Raw genomic sequence first — 17395 nt, 5'->3', positions numbered from 1 at the left:
ATGATATGATACAAAATACTTTCGTTGTAATGAGTCCTCTGCTCCTGTAGGTGGCGGTACAGGCAGCAGGGAGACCATTTTTTCCATGATATATGATATGATATGACATGATACAAAATGCCTTAGTTGTAATGAGTCCTCCCCTCCTCCAGGTGGCGGTACAGGCAGCAGGGAGACCATTTTTTCCATGATATATGATATGATATGACATGATACAAAATGCCTTAGTTGTAATGAGTCCTCCTCTCCTCCAGGTGGCGGTACAGGCAGCCAGCAGACCATTCTCCATGAGGAGCAGTGGAAGATGCCGGCTCTGCCAGCGCTACTGCTGTCGATTTACGTCCTTCTCCTGCTGCTGACCATGGCACCGCTCTCCTTCAGCCAGGCCAACACCCTCTCCGCCGTTCGGATGGGTAAGTTTCTGTCCCCGCGGCGTGGGTTCGAATCCCACACCCTCTTTCTGCAGTCCAGCTGGGTGAGAGGTTTGTCCTTGATATGGGTTTGAATTTATCTCTGCTTCACCTATCTCTGCTCACCCATATTTCATCCAGATGGATGAGTTTCTGACCCTCAGCATGGGTTCAAATCCCACTCTGTTTCTGCTATCCAGTTGGGTGACTTTTATTCTGTAGTATGGGTTTACATCTCACCGTTTTCCACCTAAAACCCAGCAATCTCTCCCATCCAGATGAGTGAGTTGCTGCCCCTCAGCATGGGTTTGAATCCCGCTCTGTTTCTGCTATCCAGTTTTGTGACTTTTAGTCTGTAGTGTGGGTTTACATCTCATTGTTTTCCACCTAAAACCCAGCAATCTCTCCAATCCAGATGAGTGAGTTTCTGACCCTCAGCATGGGTTCAAATCCCACTCTGTTTCTGCTATCCAGTTTGGTGACTTTTATTCTGTAGTATGGGTTTACATCTCATCGTTTTCCACCTAAAACCCAGCAATCTCTCCCATCCAGATGAGTGAGTTGCTGCCCCTCAGCATGGGTTTGAATCCCACTCCTTGTTTCTGCCATTCAGCAGAGTGAATTTTAGTACCTAGAATGGGCTTAAATCTTACTGTACTGTTCTTCAAATCCCAGCAGTCTTTGCCGTCCAGTTGGCTGAGTTTCCGACCCTCAGCATAGGTTCAAATCCCATTCCCTGTTTCTGTTATCCTGCTGAGTGAATTCTGGTTCCTTAGTTTGGGCTGAAATCACACTGTTCTTCAAAACCCTGCAGTCTTTTCCATCCAGATGCTTGAGTTTCTGACCCTCAGCATAGGTTTGAATCCCACTCTAGCTGGGTGAGTTTTGGTTCCTGGTATAGATTTAAATCTCACTCTGCTTTACCCAAAGCCCAGCACTATCTGTGGCCCATAGTGAGTGTGAGTTTCTATTCCCAGTATGGGTTCCAGTCCCACTCATTTTCTCCTAAAGCGTTGCACTCTGTTTTCCACGTGAGTGTGATTTGATCCCTAGTACGGGTTCAAAACCCACTCATCTCCATGTGAAACCATGCTCTCTGCCCCATGGATAGGGTTTCCCCAGTTTGGGTTCGAATCTCATTGTTCTTCTCCCAAAGCCCAGCAGGTTGTGTAATCTGAATAAATGAGTTTATGTCCTAATATGGGTTCAAATCCCGTTACCATCTTCCTACACAATTGGCATGGTGGAGTTCCTATCTCCAGAATGGTTTCAAATCTCTCTCTACATCCAAAACCAAACACCATCTTATCTTTTCAGCTATGAGTGACTATTTACTGTGATGTGTAAAGTCATAAAGATTTGTCTCAGCCTTATAGTAGAGTAAACAGTGAGTTTAGTCTGGTTTATCCCTGCCCAAAATTAAACATCCGGCATTTGAAAAAAGGCAGCAGCTCCTGCCGCTGCGCCCCATTAGAATACACAGTGGGCAGTTTATTAGTATTTTACAAAGCGAATGGTAGACCAGGGGGCAGTTTGTAAGAATTTAACAAGGGGAATGGTGAAGCAGTGGACAGTTTAGTGGACCGTAGAATTTAACATCTTGGCACGGAAAATTGTTGTTCTTTTTCCTTCACTTCCCCCCTAAAACCTCTAGATAAACAGTTAAATGCATTCAAGCCGAAAAATAATCTAAATCAGTATTCCTACAGACCTTTAGCCAATATTTGAAGAGTTTTGATTTGACTATCATTTGCAGGATAGTGGGCAACTTAAGTCCTTTGGCAAAATGATAACAGGCTAAATCTTTCATCTGTATTTTAGAGTTGTTGAAAGTCAGGTAATGATTTTTGTTTTTTACCCCAAAATGTCTATATAGCATTCTGGAAATGAACTCCAAATGAATTTCTTTCAAATTACAGCCAAGCTCCTGGTGGAAAGTGCCATTGATTTACCCAGAATCCAACTGGCTGTGTCATAGAAACAGTAACACAACACACACACACAATGTCTCTCTTCATCCTTCTCCCTCTCTCTTTAAACACACACACACACACACACACACACACCAGTAACACAGCACTCCTCCTCTCCCTTCTGCTCTGTTTGAACCTGTGCATTGATGCACACACACACACACACACACATACACACACTTTCCCTGCATCATTGCTATTTTTGAATGATTTCATTTCCCTCCCTCGTTATTCATTCTTTTTGTTGTTTCTGTACCGTTCTCCTTTGTGTTTTGATGCCATTTGTTTTCTGCCCCCAATTCACCTGTGTCTCTATTTGCCATCTTGATTTACTTTTCTCCTTCTGTCTCTTTTGGGGTGAGATGTTTTTACAAGCCCCTTGGGGTTCCTTTGTCTCATCTGCACCGCTTCCATTTCTTCTCTCCCGTTTTTTTTTTTTTCCCATGGTTGTATCATTTGTACGTGCAAATAAACTACAACCCAAACCCTAAACGGATCGGGGGGGAGTATCTCATCCCGCCGTCGAGTCTGGAGTCTCTCTGTGACTCGCCCCGGCCGGCGCACGTGTTGCTTCCCGTCCTCGCCGCCCCGCGCCCCGGAGTGGAAGATTAACTCCAATAAAAGGAGAGACTTAACATTCTAGCAGAAGTTCAACTCCCACTCTCAATTTCTCCTCAGGCCTCTCTGCCCTCTCCCTCGGAACAGATAAGGGATTTTCGTGTTCGTCTTCTGGCCCTGATGGCTGGAGTTCAAATCCCTGTCGCTTTTATCGCTCCGGGCTTCGCCAACTCGTGGGCTCTTACACACACTGCCATGGCAACCAGGCCACTGAGCTATGTGTAATGACTCACCTTTCACTCTCTTCCTTTAATAACAACCAACCGCTTGATGCACACACACACACACAGTCCACCATGACGCACACGCATGCATACACACACACACACAGTCCACCATGACGCACATGCATGCATACACACACACACACACACACACGCGCTGCTCGGCTTTCCCTCGTTTTTGATAAGTGGAGTTTATTCCCTACCAGAGTAATGAAAATAATAGAAGCAGGCTTTTACCCCTCAGCAGTGATATTATTGAGAAAAGGGAAGAGAAGAGTGGATTCAGACATTATTATCGCTGTCTTTCTTTTTTCCTCTCCATCTATGATTGCATCTCTAAGCAGATTAAATATACTTTCATGTAATGGATATTGAACTGTATTAGCCCTAATGCTAAGGGATAACAAGTGCTGATGTTGTGGCGATAACATATAAACCTTATTATCAGTTTATTTGAATGTGATCTCAGCTGCCTTCTTGTCTTCTATGGAGAAAACAGTAACATTAGGGCTTTTTGGCTAGCTAGTTAACGTTAGCAACTGAACCGCTAGCTACCGTTAGCTTATAGGCCTAGCGTATTACTTATATACATAGAAGTGCTGCTTATACGACAATGTTATTTATTTTACAGTAAAATGCTAGAGGTTTCGTACAATCGTAAAAGGATTTAGCTACATATCGCTCTGTATGAAACCCAGGAGTAATGCTGCGTTCATGTCATATCGGATTTACCGTAAATACAAGCTGCAGATTGGGTCATGTCCGCCTCCTAGTGGTGATCACAAGTAGAACATGTGGGCATTTTAACATCTCCCACTTGAAATGACAAATTGTGGAAATCTGTCAACACAGACAGCAAACATGGCAGCAAACCCACCGATATTGCAGACTGATCTCACAGAAAAGCGTGAAATGAACACGACATGTTAAAAGCAAATTACGCGTTGGTGGAACGTAAAGTGTCAAATTTACGTATTCCCAGCACGAAACGGTTACGTGAAGGAGACACGACTATAAACAGGAAGTAGTGTCACATTGAAGTAGCATGGTGGATGGGCGTGTGCGTTTGCCTTCGATGAAATCCAAATTATCAGAGACAAATTAAAAAATGGTTGTATTCACGGCAATACAATTAATTTGTGGTTAATTCTAAATTCAGATGATGTTGGATGTGTGAGTTAAACACACGAAGGCTTCCAAGTTGCAGCACCGTCACCCTGTTCTCCCACTTCTTCTGGCATCATGTGAACGCAGCATGTGACATGCATACAAAGAGGAATATGGGAGATTAGTGAGTAAAGCTTTATCTATATAAACACACAGTTTACAAAGCGCTTCACAAAGAGAGAATAAAATGAAAGAAAACACATGAAAGACATAAAAGGACACACGGTAACAAAACAACTTTAAGAAGAGACAAACCCTTAAAAGCTATCTTAAAATAGCACAGTCACACACAAATATAAAGTAAAACACATGCAACTCCCGTTTTTAATATTTATTTATTTTTTCTTTCACAATATTTAGGACTGCACCACTCTATCAACATTTTTTTTAAAAAGTGAATAAGTGTGAAAAAAAAGTAAATGGTATGTAAACATTTTTTTTTAAAATTGACGACAATGAAGAGTATAAAAAAAAACATTAAAATCACAACTAAGGTTTGAGATTTAAGATTAAGATTTATAGTTGAAGTTACATTTTTAAAATAATACGACATTTACTTTGTTTTATTGAATAGATACTGCTGAGTAAAGAACAGAGTTGATTTGTGCAAACTGAGTTTCAACACATCATGATGAAATAATAATAATAATAATAATAAACTTTATTTATAGAGCACATTTCAAAACCAAAGTTACAAAGTGCTTCACAACAAGGAACAAGTGCAAGGAAGAAAACATTAAAATTAAACTGAAGGTACTGATAAAATAAGCATAGAAAAGAGATATAAAGACAATAAATGCCATATAAAGGACAAATCACTGCTGGTTTCTCCAGATGAGTTTGGCTCTTGCAGACCAAGGTGCTGAGATGATCCAGCTGTGATAAAACCCAGTTATATAATTGCCTTTGCAGCCATTGTATGAACTGGAGAACTGCTGGGCTTCAAATACAATGAGGAATGTCTGTAATAGCTTTGCTTATGCAGAATATACAGTAGACTATGATCGTTGTTCCTTTTCATGACCCCAGGGTTTCCTCTGTCATGTGCCGTTGTGAAAAACAATGTATTTTTGTATAATTTGATATATGTTTTTTTCCGGTGTACAATAGATGTCTTTTGTTGGGAGGTTAATGGATAAGGAAGTGGGCCGCTGGTTTGAATCGCCAGGCAAGCTGTGAAAATGTGTGTGAACAGTATCGGCCTGTCATCGTACCAAGATGTGAATGTGAAGCTGGTTGCCGCTGAGTCAACCTTCCCTGGATAAATTAATGGGAATGGAAAAAAAACATAAGAGCCATTATTGTTCAGGTCTATTGAAAGTCATTACCGGTTTGCGTAACTGAGGCCAATTAACGGAGTTAGATTCCCGGTGGTGGTTTAAATCTAGCCAAAAAAACAATCTAACTGTGTTCAAGTGGGCACACACATTTACTCGTAGCTGCATTTTCTTTTTTCAGGCGGTGGGAAATATAATTGAGTTCCACTCTAATACACTATAAATCTATTTTGGAAAGTTCATGATTCAATAGCTTGAAAATAAAGTGGGCCGAGTCTGTGAAAGTGTCACTTTGTCATTCAAGGACTTTTAAGTAAAAGTGGAACATTGTGAAAAGCCAAAATCTGGTGGATTCTGACTGTAGTTGGTGCAGAGGACAAAGTTACCAGCAGGTAATGGATAGAAAGGTCATTCCCATTCAAATCAACGTTCCTGGACGGTCGGAGCGGCGGCCATCTTGCTGTGACCCGTCGGACTAGCTTCTGTATAAACCGACTCACAGCAAGTCACTGAGCTGAGAGGTTTTACAGCAAGAACCAAAGCAGCTTCTCTGTCTCCTTGCTGCCATGGATTGCTAACATGCTAATGTTGACTAGAAGAGCTAGAGAGAGAAGTGCAGTCTGTGATGAAGCTACGTTAGCCTCGTCGCTAACGTTAGCTTTCAGTTGAGTTTTGACAGTTTGCTAACAGACTCATCTGCTCAGTTCTCAAGCAGGTGTGACAGACTTTACAGCCAACCATCACTTGGACTTCCTAGTCTTTTTTAACAAGTGAAAGCTAGCTTATAGGACAAGTTGCATGCTTGCCTGCCAAGCGGCCAAAACCTCGGGTGAATTTTGAAGCCAATAAGGAAGAGGCTGAAAGCTGCAGTTCCTCTAACGTCCACTAGAGTCCGGCTCCAAAAAGACTCTAAATCCCGCCCAACTCCATTCAAGTCAATGGGACCACAGCCCAACTTCTCACTCAAAATATAAAGTCAATAAATTTTTTCGACAAGAGATTATGGTCTCAGTAGCTAATTTTACTTCTTCTAATATGTGTCCATATGGTGATTTTCAAAATAATTGCATCATTAACAAGATATAACGGTTATAAAACGGGGTTGTTTTCTGAGTGATCGACAAGTCGCAGACTACAATCAGTCTGCAAATACAAAATCAGACTATCTAATGTTTTAATATGGCACAACTTACAATATCAGAAAACCAGGGAATTGGAAATAAAAATCTTTTGGCAACATCAGCACATGTAGATACTTGGCCCTCTGGCAAGATTAAAGATCTAGTTGGTGCATAAATAGTGGGAGTTTAACAATTCATCAGCAACCGTGTCCTGTTTCCTGCCCCAACTTAAGTTACTACTATTCTGCACAAACTACCATAAATTATTTTAATGTTGCACTATCAATCATTTTGAAAGAATCATTAACTTCAGTTCATTGTTAAATATCTCTAAACTACAGAGGCCCAGTCTGTAAAAGGTATTTTGCCACCCTAGGACTGAAGTTACCAATTATCCTGTAAAAAATTAGCATACAGTACATTTGTCAAATTTTGTGCTATCAGTCATATTGCAAGAGTAGGTGTCACTTTTTTTAAAAAGGTGGATATCTCATTTTGGAAGCGAACTCAACCTGAATACAAATCTCACATTTCTAGCTGAAGCAACTCTGTGTCCGACCTCTGTGTGTGTCGGTGTGACTCACATCTGACCCTGTTAGACCCACCGGCTGGATGTTAGTCAAAGGTCAGAACCATTACAGGACACACACACACACACACACAGCCACACACAGCCACACACACACACACACACACACACACAAACACACAGAGAGAAGTAGAGAAAAACACTCAGAGAGAAACAGAGACAGGAGCATCCACCCACCAGAGACAGAAGAAGTAAACAAATCCTTCACTGCTAGAGTGGCCTACGGCTTTAATTTGAAGGATTGTGCCGTTTGAGAAAAGTACCAAATTTTTACACACACCCTAAGGGTCGACTTTAACAAAGTATATCTCTACTGCGCTCCTCTAAAACAAGCAGCTAAGGCTTGTCTCTAACTAAGGCTTCACAGCAGGGCTGAACTGGAGACCAGCTGAGACCTAATCAGACCAAGACTGGGCTGGTAGAGACCCGCACAACGACCAGACCACCAAGACTATGATATAATAAACTATAAGTACTGTGTGGTTAGCATGAGCAGTGATAGACCGTATTCTATCTATGTAAAAAATTAATTTGTGCCGAAGTTGTTGAGTAGTAGTGTAGTACAAGGCCATACGGGTTGTGCAATATTACATTAAATGTGGCTAAAGAGGTGCAATAATAGTAAATAATTGGCTACAGGGGTTGTGTGTTTAGCGCAATAGTTGCACGGTATGATGCAATGGGGTTGTGCAATGGTTGCTTTGTGTTCTTTTTATGCAATATTTATGTTAAATTGTACGTTGTATGGCCAGTTTCTTGGGGTGGGAAACTCTACTTGGAAGATTGTCATAAATCTAATGTTACTAACACATAAATGAGGACTTCAGATAACAGTTATCATATTATCTAGCAATCTTGGGAACAATGACAGCATGACAGGAAGTTAGTTAGCTAGCTTACTGGTAATTAAGCTACAATCTAGGCTAGACTCTGGTAGCGATAATGAGCCAAATATATTAAAATGTGAACCTATATCCCTCCAGATTCTTGAGATCCATTGTTTTCTAACATGATTTTCATTGGGAATCTGTGATAAATGATAAATGCTGCATTTGCTCTTCCAGGTAGAGTTTCCCACCCCTGAGTGTTCAAAATGGCCGCCGTGTGAATAAGGTCAATAGCCACCTACACAAACTCAAACTGCATCAACAGGATATCTGAGGAGAAAGACGTCACAGTCCCGCCCACGCTGTTTGATTGACAGGTGATCTCTGGGAAGTGCAGTGCAGAAACACCACAGCAGTAGAGACACGTACATTAAAGCAACTACAAGGATCTCACAGATTAGCACTTCTATCCTCTGGGGAACAAGACCTCAATGATTTTTCCCCAGCTTCCCCAAAACACCAAAACTCTCCATTTAAACCAATACAAATGGTTTCAGCTCTTGCAGGCAGGGTGGCCCACCCTGAAAAAATCGATGGTAGGGGAAAAACACACCCACACACACACACACACACACACACACACACACAAACTCAAACTCTCATGCCAGCTGCGTGCTTCTTGTTTGCCTCTGAAAGGACACCGGCCACCAGAGTATTCTTCTGATTCCACCCACGGGCAGATAGAGCGATTTGTTGTTTTTTATTCTCCTTTTGTCTTGTCTTGTCGCATCTGTCTACCTATCTCTGGCCCCAAGAGTCCAGACTTCCACACACATATCAAAGCATGTCAACTACAGTATCTGCGTAGCTTGGGTTTTTTCCAGTACAGAGGTGGGAAGTGACAAGTAAGCCTGTTAGTCAATTTTTCTGAAGTTACAGTGCCTCAAGGGGTGAAGTGAAATAACCCGGTACTCTCTGTGCCTCTGTGTAACGCCGAAGCTCGATAAAAGTAGTTTCATCAGTCTGTGTGCTGGGTTGAGTTGAATCCAGTGTGAGAACAAACGTAAGGCTGCAACTCTACACTGCAAAACCCCTTTACGTTAATATGAAATGACATTTCTCGACGCGAGTGTCACGACGTGATTCACAGGAAACAAGAGACACAGAACAAACAACTTTAATATAAAAAAAGGGACTGAACAAGTACAAAATGGGGTCAGAGCTTGAGTTTGTGTGTGTGTGTGTGTGTGTGTGTGTGTGTGTGTGTTTGCTTATATACTGTAAGTGTGAGTGGCAATACGTGGGTTTGCAGGCAGAAGTAAGTGATGACAGACTGAAGGAAATGTCTGATAAGGTGGGAGTTAAAAAAAACACACACAAGTTTTTGGGTTGTTGGTCAACTTAACCGCTAAGTGATGAGAACATAGACACCAAAATCATCCATGTGTCCCCGGTAGATCATTTACCCTGGAGCTCCATGCTAACACTTTAGCATACACTATGTTGAGTGATAGGAGGCTCCATGCTAACGCTTTAGCATTCACTATGTTGAGTGATAGGAGGCCCCATGCTAACGCTTTAGCATACACTATGTTGAGTGATAGGAGGCCCCATGCTAACGCTTTAGCATACACTATGTTGAGTGATAGGAGGCCCCATGCTAACGCTTTAGCATACACTATGTAGAGTGATAGCAGGCTGCTAGCAAGTAGGAAGACTGATGTTTTAGTGGTAAAAAGTTGTCAGTTGTTTTTATTAAATGGCCTGTACATTCATACATTTTTAAAATGAGATATCATTAACTCAATATATCTATTTCAGGTGAGCAACCACGTATTCATCTGCTGAGCAGTGATGTTTAGCTGTCCACAGTCTCCCATCACCACCACCTTCAGGAAACAGGGAAAGTAGTCCCTAATAGTTCAAAACAGAATTTTGTATCAGATTTCCTGTAAATTTTACCAATCTCCTACACAAAACTGCCAGATTTGGCCACATATTATTTAAGATTATTTACAATTTAGCTTTAGAGCTGCTACAAGTTCTCATTTTGTCTCTTTTGAGATAATTGTAGTGGCTACTATCAATTAGCATGGAGCCTATAGTATCACTCAACACAGTGGATGCTAAAGCGTTAGCATGGAGCACCGGAGACAACAATCTCCCAGAGATACATATGGATGATTTTGGTGTCTATTTACTCATCATTTAACGGGTAAATTGACCAATGGGCCAATCTCCCAAAAACGTGGTGTATTTCTTTAAGGTATGTAGGCTGTGTTGAGTCTTTAACTTGAACACTGTGACATTATCTGGCTCTCCAGACGGAGACGGCCCTATAGTAGACGTCCGGCCCCCAGCTACTTCATTTTGAATGCACAGAATTAAAGCCAATCCAGCGATGAGTTGGATGAAGGCTGTTTTGGAGAGGGGTGTTATGGGCCGTAATGCTGAGGCTCCCCAGGCTGTCCTCCTGTGTATCGGTTATTTCCTCGTCCCTTGGCAGTGAAGTGGAAAACAGTAGTGAGATGGTGAAGAACATATGGCATGTCCCTCTTTGTATAGACTTCTGGCTGGCTGCTCCGCCAAGAGCTGCTCACATAAAGGAAAAACAAGGGAATGGCGGCACTCCAAAAAGTTAATTCAAGATTTGTCCCAGAATTTTTGACGGATAGTTTTCTGTCCGTTGGGTTGTTTTGGAACGCCAACGTGGAGGGAGAGGCAGAAGTACAGGAAGGAGAAAACATGTCAAGAAATATTTTTCTCATAGCGGCGTTGCTTCGCAGAAAAAAGAAGAAACAGACTATAAATTCACTAAAAACTGACCTGGAAAACCTAGTCATCCCAACGTTATATCAGGCTTTCTCCGTTTTATCTTTGTTTCTGTAATCCTTTGATAATGAGTCGTACAACTGGATGGCGTTCACTGCATTACCTGATTGTTCGCTACCATTTTCCCTCAAAGAAACACAGGGACTCCTAATTGGCTAAACGGCCGGTGACAAATCCGTCGCCATCCGTTTAGCATACGCCTCATGAAAAACAGACTGAACGGGCTGCAGAGACTCCTCCGCGCCGGTGCTGCTGGGTTTATGTTGGATTTGATTTGCGCTTCGTGAATAATTAAAGACTCTCGGGTGAATTAGAAGGCTATTTCTCCTGTCCGCCCTTAAAAAAGACAGTTGGGTTTTGTCATCAGCCCGGTCCGGACAACAGAGGCGGACACATCGGATCAGCGTCGCCGCCCCTTTAGCCTCCCTTCTTATCGCCTCCTTATCTTTCCGTCTCTCTCTCTCTCTCTCTCTCCAGCAGCGTTCATTGTGAATAACCGTCCGGCGTGTGGTCGGTGACCCAGAGAACCGGATAGTGTGTAAACAGAGATAGTGTCTAAACAGTGCTGAGGCGCTCCAGCCGGCTACAAGCCTTTATCCGGCCTCTCATCTCCCCTCTTGAGGTGAGATGGTGGTCGCTGCAGCACAGAGCTAGATTTCGCCCATTTAGGTCTCCAAAAAATATCTTCTGGAGTTTTCCGATAAGAGGAAGCACATAAGCACAATAAAAAAAAACCTTGTGACCTCCCTGGGGAATGTAGGTAGCTCAGAGGATTCAAATGCAATCCGTCCTCTGGTTATTATCAGACCTCAGTCAAACAAATTCATCGTATTTTTATCCCTTTTTTGCGAGAGGTTTTACCACATCAGGACAGTCAGATGAGATGTCATTTTTACTGTGATTGGACGAACCATCTGGCGCTCTGTATTCTCCTAAACAGCAAAAAAAACCCGACTGTCTTTTTAAGGTGGCGGACACGAGAAACAGCCTTCCAGTTCACCCCGAGAGTCTTTAATTATTTACGAAACACAAATCAAACCCAACATAAACCCAGCAGCGAGACTCTCTTCCACAGCCTGTTCGGTCTGTTTTTTTCATGAGGTTGTGTTGTGTCCGCCGGATCGGTCCGGGGGTTTTATCGCCCGGGAAAACAGGGGGAGGATTAATTACAAAAACGCCTGTCGTAACAAGACGATTAATCTAGGGTTGAGTCAGTAAATCTTCTATTTTTCTTTCTACCAAGTGACTTTATCTCGCCAAACCCACCCATCTGGTAGACTGAAGCAGACAGAAACAAACATCCGTTCACCTCTGGCATTAAAAAGCGATCTGCATCTGGATATGTCATCTGAATAATGGAACTATCTGGTATTTTGTGTGCGTTCTCGTCGTTTGCATCCTGTCCGCGTTTGTGATCGGGTCGCGTGTTTTTTTTGTTTTTTCCTCCCGCCTCGGGTCGGGAGGCGGGGAGGCGGCAGCAAAAAATAAACATGGCAGGTGTTACTGTACAGCCTTGTAGTTACTTTTTCCCCTTTGCCGTCTCTCGTAGGAGGAAATAGAAATGATGACAAGTGGTTTTTTTGCCGCAGCCGTGTGTTTCGCAGCTGCTGTGAACCCCCGCGCCGCTATCAAACATCAGGTTCCTCGTTGGTTGCGGGGACGAGGATCGGAGGATCTATTTTTGGGTGCGTTATCCTGGCGGGAGGCGGCGGCGGCGATGCCTCTACCCGCGGTGACGGCGTTTTCTACCCCGAGGGCCCCTACTGTCTCTCTAATACTAACACACTCTACGGGTTGTGTTTACACCCGGCTGACTCCGATCATAATCTTAACAAGTCATTTAATCTAGTGCTGAGTCTGGAAACCTTCTATTTGTCTTTCCACAAGTGAAAAAATCTGTCAGCGGGGTGAGACTGTTTCACTTTATCTCACCGAACCCACCCATCTGGCACGCCAAGCAGACTGAAACAAACATCCATTTACACCTGGTGTTAAAATGCAATCTGTATCCGGATGATGAACAATACGACCGCGGCCTTTTGCATTTACACCTTGTGTTTAAATGCGTTCCTGTGGTCTGCATTATGTCTAAATTGTGGTCAGATCTCATTTTTCATGCGCACTATGCAAATCAGATGAGAAGGTGGGGAGGAGGCTTTAACAAAAACAAACATGGCGGATGTCCGGTCATTAGACGTGACACTGTACAGCCTGGTTTCACTTTTCATTTGATGCAGAAAGGCTCACCTCTTCTGGGTCTTTCATATGAGGTGACAGAAACGTCCTTCGGTGAAGCTGATTGGACGGCAAACTTCAGAGCGAGTCATGATGTTTATATCTTGTGGGCGGGGCTTTGTCTGACTGTGGCTGGAGATCCGATCACATTACGATCACAATGCGTTCTGTGTGTGTTTACATCTTGAATTAACATGAATATTTCCTTATCCAGATAAGATATCCAGATACAGATCGCATTTTATTTATTTATTGTTTTTACTGTTTTATTTTGTCTACTTTTATTGTTTTATATTTCTGTAAGCACTGCTTTGATTCTTGTTGACTCTTGGTGTGTATTGTTTTTATTGTTTTAATTTTTATGTAAAGCACTTTGCAGAAAGTGCTATACAAATAAAGTTGTGATTATGATGATGATGATGATGATTATTATTATTATTTTAATACCAGGTATAAATGGGGTTGCAGATCCTATTTGACTACGGTTTAGTTATTATTGTGTGATGTGTTTTTTTGTTTGTAGTCATAGATGTTTTTTAGTGTGATGTTTATCCTCTACTGTCTTTCATAGGTCTTACATCATCTCTAACACTGTATGTAAGCTCCTGTTTTTCCCAGAGCCAAGTTTATCAGCTCATTATAATATAATATGTGTCTGAACCAGCGTCGCCAAAACAAATTCCTGTATATTTCTCATACTAATTATTATTCTCTCATCTTGGTAGTCTCTCTCCCTATTTTCTAATCTCTCTTCTCTCTCTCTTTTCCTCTCCCTTTCCAGCGGCCATTTTGGACGACCAGTCGGCGTGCGGGCGCGGCGAGCGCCTGGCGCTGGCCCTGGCGAGGGAGAACATCAACAGTTTGATGGAGGGTTCCTCCCAGGCCCGCGTGGAGGTGGACATCTACGAGCTGCTGAAGGACTCCCAGTACGACACCACCGACACCAGTGAGTCGCTCCTCCTGCTTAGAGTCTTCTTTATCTTCTTTTTCTTGTTCTCTTCTAATAATGTTTTTTTAAAGATTCTTTTTTTGGCATTTTCGCCTTTATTACGTATTTCAAAGTAGAGAGAAAGAGGAAAGATTGGGAATTAATTCATTATTTTTATAGTGTTTTTTGTTTGACCCTATGACTACAAAAAATACTTTTCAAAACAATCTAAATTTCAAGGTAAAACTCATTCTTCGTGTTACCTCGAAGTGCCAAAAAGCGGCTACGCACCACACTTCCGTCTGAATCTGAGCTCACACCTGACATTTGAGCAAAGGCAAACATAAGTAAGCGCTCGGCGTAAGAAAGCGGGCCAGAGCAATAAAGCGCTAACCTTTATTTAACAAGGCGGGTCAGCGGTGCAAGCGGCGAGGTGCGGGTCGCTCAATGAACCCACACTGTAAATACCACACATGTTCGGCGCCGCCCCGACGAGCAGCGGGCGCTTCTGGGTATTGAACGCCTGCTTAAATACGAGGCGGATAGATAGATAGATAGATAGAGGGATGGATGAGCAGACTCGGGACGTTTTTTTTACAGATTCAGCGTGCGTAGCGGCGGGGTCAAGCCGGGTCAAACTGACTGGAGCAGCGACAGTATTATGCATGAGCAGCTACAGTAGATGCTTATTGATTGCAAACTGCCAGCCGGCGCAAAAAGAGACTTCCCGATGGAGTGGGAGTTAATATTTTCTGTCAGAGCAAAGCACGGGCAGCCAGGCACACACACACACACACACACACACGCTGATGAGGATGCAGACTGAGAAGCAGGCACAAATGTACGGTACAAGACACACACACACACTCACTTTCTCACTCGTATGCATGCACAAGCACAAAATATACACATTTATATGCACATGCACACACAGAGAGACACACTGCTTCTCTCTCTTCCTTTCTGTCTCTCTTGCTTTCTCTCTCTCTCACACACACACACACTACTCTGTATTCTCTCTCTTTGTCTATCCTCTCTCTCTCTTTTCACCCCTCTGGTTCGTTCTCTCTACTTTCTTTCTCCTCATTATCTCTCACTCTCTCTGCTCATCTCTCCCTCTCTCTCTCTCTCCCTCCCTTGCTCTCATTCCACACACACACAAATGTTGTCCGTTTCCAGTTTTGTTTCAATAATAAATAAATGCAGAAACTCGCTGCAAAGTCTGTCTCAAAAAATCTGTAAGCAAACGCGACCGAACAGCCTTGTTTTGTGATTTGAAAATGCAGATTCAACAGGTTAAATGGCAGTTTTGGTTCTGAATGTGTTTTTAACTGGTGTGAACTCCAGAGAAGGTCAACTACAGCAAAGAGTGAAGACAAGTCCATCATGCAGGGACTGGAATCAGATTTGATTTGAACCTCACCATCTCCAAAATCTCTAACCTGGATACCAAAACTCTCTCCAGTAAACAAGCTACGTGTGAGTAAAGTAAGGCATTACTGTTCCAGTTTCAGTAATCACATTACAGTTACTGATCACTCATTACGTGCCTCTTTAACCTCTTTATTGGTGTAATATCTATGATAGATTCCCCTCGTCTTCTGCTGCCTTCAGGTCATGTGGGAAATATCAGAATTACAGCAGAGCGACATGAACGAGCCAATAAAGTCAGAATTTAATGCTGTAGGCTCTGTCTTTATTAAAAACCTTTTGTGTCTGTCACTATTTAGATTCTTGTGCTGTAATGAGGCTTCGCTCTATAATATTTATCGGTCCAATGAACAGAGGTAAGCCTAGCACAATCGTTTTAGGGTGGAACTCAAAAGTAATGTAATGAGTAGAGTAACTAATTACTTTTCTCAGGGAGTAATAAGTAGAGTAATTCATTACTTTTAAGAAAAGTAATGAGCAATGTCTAATTTCCTACCTTTTTCCAGTAACAACCCAAAGACTGCTTGTGAGTCATGTGACTTCTGTTTACAAGCCTTGGTTTGGTTGTAATTGGCCAGTGTGAAGCTTAACGAACCAAGCAAGTGAACTTTAACTTTTCCACTATATGGTTTGGACTGAAGAAAACCAACTGTAGTGTGTGTGTGATCGCACCCTTAATCAGTGCATCCAGCCCCTGCAGTGATTGGTTGTGATGAAAACCTGCAGACTCCTGGGTCACGGCGGCAGCGTGATTGAAACCCGCCTCTCCAGGATAAAGTTGTAAATCCAGCTTCATACATGCGTGCCCTCTGCTGTCGGCTCATCTCAGATCCTGCTGCCGCTCTCTCTTTTGTCACCGGCAGAATTAGAGCGCTAATCAACAGCAGGCGAAGCGTGAATCCAAATGGCCGTCGAGGCTGTAATTAATCAGCGGCGTCCCGGGCCGGACGCCTCGTTTGACTGATGGCACCCGGGAAGAGGACAGAGACAGAGAAGAAGAGCTGGAGCCTGTCTAACTTTTAGACTCCGCCTACACCACCAACTGGGAAATTCGCTATCACTTCTAATACCAGCCTCTGTGTGTGTGTGTGTGTGTGTGTCTCTCCCTCCCTCTCTCTCTCTCCCTCTCTCTCTCAGTGTGTCAGATCCTGCCGAAGGGCGTGGTCTCAGTGATTGGCCCCGCCTCCAGCCCGGCCTCAGGCTCCACTGTCAGTCACATCTGTGGGGAGAAAGAGGTGAGTCACATGCACCGCTGATCCATCTAGTAACAATAATACTCTCATGATGAAGTCAGGTAAGAGCAGAAACACCTGCTACACTGTAAAAACCTCTGACTCACACGCAAGCTACTGTGACACTAGATACTGCTACTACTGTTTCTGCTAGTACTACTGTTACTATTACTGCTAGTACTACTACTAATACTACAACCACTACTACCACTACTATCACTACTACTGCTACGGCTATTGATAGTACTGTTACTCCTTATACTGCTGCTACTATGACTACTATAACTGCTACTACCACTACTACTATTACTGCTATTACTACTACTGCTACTACTATTATTACTGCTATTACTACTACTGCCACTACTACTACTACTACTGCCACTACTACTATTACTGCTACTACTACTACTGCTACTACTACTTCTACTATTACTACTACTACGACTGCTACTACTACTACTACTACTACTACTACCACTACTATTATTCCTGCTATTACTACTACTGCTACTACTACTACTACCACTA

The 17395-nt window shown here is 42.8% G+C and overlaps 1 pseudogene; it reads left to right on the top strand.

Moving 5' to 3' along the window:
* The first annotated feature begins 304 nt into the window (after nucleotides 1-304).
* LOC139909118 (glutamate receptor ionotropic, kainate 5-like) overlaps nucleotides 305-17395 on the top strand; it is a 108982-nt pseudogene continuing 91891 nt past the window's right edge.

The sequence above is a fragment of the Centroberyx gerrardi genome, chromosome 19 (genome assembly GCF_048128805.1).
Source record: "Centroberyx gerrardi isolate f3 chromosome 19, fCenGer3.hap1.cur.20231027, whole genome shotgun sequence".
In the NCBI taxonomy this organism is placed as follows: domain Eukaryota; kingdom Metazoa; phylum Chordata; class Actinopteri; order Beryciformes; family Berycidae; genus Centroberyx; species Centroberyx gerrardi.
The sequence above is the reverse complement of the archived record's forward strand: the minus strand, read 5'-3'. Positions and strand labels throughout refer to the sequence as shown.